General features: G+C 37.7%; 1 long non-coding RNA gene across 1 annotated transcript; it reads left to right on the forward strand.

The window, feature by feature from the left end:
- The first annotated feature begins 535 nt into the window (after nt 1-535).
- On the forward strand, nt 536-3,508 carry LOC141542602 (uncharacterized). Its single transcript, XR_012482216.1, has 3 exons — nt 536-580; nt 829-908; nt 3,331-3,508. It is a non-coding gene; the product is annotated as an uncharacterized LOC141542602 (long non-coding RNA).
- The last annotated feature ends 1,077 nt before the right edge of the window (nt 3,509-4,585 follow it).

A 4,585-nucleotide genomic window follows, 5' to 3' on the forward strand; every position in this document is an offset into this window, starting at 1 on the left:
GTTTCTCATTGGATTTCTTCCCTATTGTTCATCTTAATGAGGGTTTTAGTTTTTGCTTGAGTAAAAATATGGCACCCAGTTGGTCTGCCTTTCACTCAAGCAGTCATTTTAGTCATGAGTCACTTTTTCTGTCTTGAGCTCTCCAAATGATTTGAAACTTTTGGCCATCCTTTTATGTATGCTTTCTTGTATTTTCTTAAAGCCATGCTATCTAATGTTCCCCCTAACTTCCTGTTTCTTTTGCTGTATCATCACTCTTATCTTATTTCCTCTGAATGGAATGGCTGTATGGAAGGACTGTACTGCATCTTCGTTTTTCCTACATAGTCTTTCAGCAATGCCTTCTGCTTTTCAAAGATCAGCTCTATGTAGATAACTTCAAAATGTACATACTTAACCCTCTTCTCTCTTTCTGAACAGTTAAATTTTAGCAATATATTGTGACATCTACACACAGAGCTCTGATGACTTAGGCAAGCCAAATGTTTAACTCCAACAATCTTCTCTTTTTGTTTTTGGCTTTGTAGGGAACTGCCAAAACTGGGTTATGTGGAGTGGATGGAGTGGAGAGTAGGAACAGGTAAGGACTGTCTACTTTTTCTAAGGCAGAAACATAGCCAAAGCAAGGAGGAGAAATAAAGTAAGTTCCTTTTTGAACTCTATAGAGGAGAATTTTAGTTCAGAACTTATTTTGCTCCCTTTTCCCTCTAAAGGACCCTTTTGGGGGAAATTGTAATGATCATTTTTATCATGACTATGAATGCCATAAATGGCTATCATGCTGCATTAAAAAGGTCAAATTTTGTGTTTCTCTATTTCTGTCTAAAGGGACAATCATTCCTTAAGGTTCCAGGTCAATATGGACATTATCAGCTCCTTAAGGACCCTACCTCCTGCCACATATTCAGGTAATTACCAAATATTGTTTTTTCTATTTCTAAAACATAACATCATAGATTTGGTACTAGAAGGCACCTTAGAGATTACTTATTCCCAACTTATTACTTTGTCAATGAAGAAAATAAGATAAGGAGAAAAGTAAAGAGAGTTGCTCAAGATCACACAGATGGTAAGTGCCAAAAGTGGCTTTGAAGCAAGTTCTCTGACTTAAACAAACAAACAAACAACCCCCACTTCTACTTTATTGTTCATTCTCTCTCTGTCTCTGTGTGTGTTTCTCTCTGAGTCTTGCCTCAGTTAGTCTCGCTATCTGTCTCTCTCATATGTAATCCTTCTCTACTCACACAGTTACTATCTTAATTCAGCCCCTCACAAACTTGCTTGGTTTATTGCAATTGCTTTGGCCTATCTGAAATCTCTGTTAATTACAATCCATTGTTCCACATAGCTACCAATCTGATTTTCCTTCAACTTAGATTTAATTCTATCACTCCCTTATTTAATAAATACCAGTGGCTCCCTATTGCCTTTGCAGTCAGAAGTGAACACCTCTTCATGTCCTGTCCCCAACCTGTTTTTCTAGTCTCATTATGTTACTCCCCTTCCCACACTCTTAATCCCACACTCCCACACTGAGAACCCCAAAAAATAAATTGCTCTTCTTTCTCTTCCTCTTATGTGACATCTGCCAATCTCCATCCCCTTTTCATCTCAGTTTCATAAAATTTCATTCTTCATTCAGGGCTCAGACATCAGCTTCTTCATTCAGTCTTTCCTTATCCTCCTTCCCAATAGCTGGTGTCCTCTTAAACAACTTTTATTTGTTTTGTCTGACAATTTCTGCCAAATCGTGTATTATCCTGACTGTAGCTCCACTACACTTGAACTTTTCTTTCTGGATGCTTGCAATATTTTCTCCTTGACCCTTGAATTCCAGAATTTGGTTATAATATTCCTGGGAGTTTTCATTTTGGGATCTCTTTCAGGAGGTGATTGGTGGATTCTTTTAATTTCTATTTTATCCTCTGGTTCAAGAATATCAAAATAATTTTCCTTGATAATTTCTTGAAACATGATGTCCAGATTCTTCTTTTTTTTGGTCATGACTTTCAGGTGGACCAATAATTTTAAAATTATCTCTTCTAGATCTATTTTCCAGGTTAGTTATTTTTCCAATGAGATATTTCACATTTTTTCCTATTTTTTTTCATTTTTTGGTTTTGCTTTATTGTATCTTGATTTCTCATAAAGTTATTAGCTTTCATTTGCTCAATTCAAAATTTTAAGAAATTATTTTCCTCAGTGAGCTTTTGTATCTCTTTTTCCGATTGGCCAGTTTTGCTTTTTAAGACATTCTTTTCTTCATTAGCTTTTTATATTTCCTTTTGTACCAGTCTCAATTCTTTTCCTAATTTTTCCCTCTATCTCTCTTACTTGATTTTCAAAATTCCTTTTGAGCTCTTCTATAGCCTGAGCCCAATTCTTATTTTTCTTGGAGGCTTTGGATATAGGAGCTTTGACTTTATTATCATCTTCTGAATGTCAATGGTCAGAAACTTTTTCTGTTGTCTACTCATTTTCCTAGTCTATTACTTGGCTTTTAACTCTGTTTTTAGGGTGGAGGGTGCACTATCCCAAGCTTCAAGGGCTTTGTGCAGCTGTTTTCAGAGATCCTTCTATGAACCTGACCACAAGTACTCTTTTCCATCCTGAAACTATTAGGAGTGTCCCCATTCCACTGTATCTTTAAGATCTAGTGTGCTAAAGCCACAGAGTCCTGCTTTGCTGATGCTGGGGCCAGGGCTGTGCTGGCCTGATCTACACTGGGACGGCATGCTGGACTCCCATCCTGGTACCACAGATTCTCTACGCTGACCTTCCAGGTCTTTCCTAGTGTCTCTGGGCTGAGAAGTTCAGAAACCTTCAACATTGTTGCTAATTCAGAGGTCCCACTTCACTGATGCTGGGGGCTGGGGCTGGACTTGTGATTTTATTGGTATGGGTAACAAACTGGATAAGTAATCCCCTTCTATGTCTTACAGAGTTCCCCAGATCAAGTGACTTGACTGGGGTCACAAAACTATTATGTGTCAGAGATGGGATTCAACATTGCCTTTTAAGTAGCATCTAAGAAATGCTTTTTTGATTGGTTGATTGATATTCACCTGGATTTTCCATAGGCATTTCAAGTGTAAGATATATGAAAAAGAGACTCATATTTCCCTCTAACACAACACTTTTAATTTTGTTTTTCTCTTGAGGGTAACTGCTCCTTTCTCCCTGAATCCCCCAGGTTTACAACTTAGAATTTATCCATACTCCTACCTTATTCTTTCCTTCTCCCCAGCCCTCATATCCCATCAATTGTTAAGTTATTTGATTCTACTGCTACAACAACTCTTCTATCTTTTTTTTTCCCTGTCCATTTAGCTCAAGGATTCTAATTTAGATGCTCATCATATCTCACTAATTTAATGTCCATCATCCCTGCCCTCAAGGCGTTTATATTCCACTATTGGAGTCAATGTGTAAACAACTATGCATTCATATAAAGGTATGTATGTAAATGGGACATAATCTTAGAGGGGAGATATGAGCCATGGTGGTGTTGGAGAGGCTTGGAGGAAAGGAAGAGAACCAAGGAAACTAAGAGAAGGAGGTTTAGGGGAAAAGATGCACTGAGTCAGGGATGTTTGTTCAGAAAGGTCAGTTGTTCAATTCTTCATTTCCCCATTTGGGGCTTTCTTCACAAAGATACTAGAATGCTTTGCCATTTCCTTCTCCAGCTCATTGTACAGATTAGGAAACTGAGGCTTATAGGGTTAAATGATTTGCAAGTAAGTATCTGAGGCTGAATTTGAACTCAGGAAAAATGTTTTCCTGACTCCAAACCCAATGCTCTATCTACTGTGCCTCCTAGATGCCCATAGATTTTGTGCAAGGAAAACTGGATAGACAGGAAGGGGCTAGCTTGTGAAGAGTTTTAAAAGCCAAAAAAAGGATGTTGTATTTCATTATGGAGATAATAGGGAAGACTGGCGTTTCTTGGACTTTAAGAAAATCAATTTGACAGCTAAATAAAGTATGCACTGGATTAGAATGGATACTTGAAGAAGGGAGATCAACTAGAGATGCAAGTATGAGATGATGAGAGCCTGCACCAAGATGGTGACTGTGTGAGCAGCAAGAAGGGTATATTGTTAAGGTAAGAACAATAAGGCTTGACAGAAGATTACAGATATGGAGTTAGGTGAGTGCGTGCTTACACTCATGTGAGTGAGATATGAGTGGTTTGAGGTTTTGAACCTGAATTATTGGGAGAATGATGGCGTATTTGACAGCAATAATAAGTTGTTAAGAGTGGAGAGTTTGAGTGGAAAGATAATGAGTTTTGTTTCAGACTTGTTAAATTTGAGATATATAGAGCATATCCAATTTGAGATATCTAAAACCCAACAATATGAGACAAGCTTAGGAGAGAGACTAAGGATAGGATCTGGGAATCATCTACAGAGAGGTAATAACTTGAAACCATGGGAATGGATAAAATTGTGAAGTGAGATAGTATAGAGGGGAAAGAAAAAAGGTCTCAGGACAAATCTCCAGAAAACATTCACGTTAGTGGTGAGTTTTGATACATTCCAAGTGATCTTGGGCACATTTTACTATAAAATTTGATTCCTTC

The sequence above is a fragment of the Sminthopsis crassicaudata genome, chromosome 5 (genome assembly GCF_048593235.1).
Source record: "Sminthopsis crassicaudata isolate SCR6 chromosome 5, ASM4859323v1, whole genome shotgun sequence".
NCBI lineage: Eukaryota > Metazoa > Chordata > Mammalia > Dasyuromorphia > Dasyuridae > Sminthopsis > Sminthopsis crassicaudata.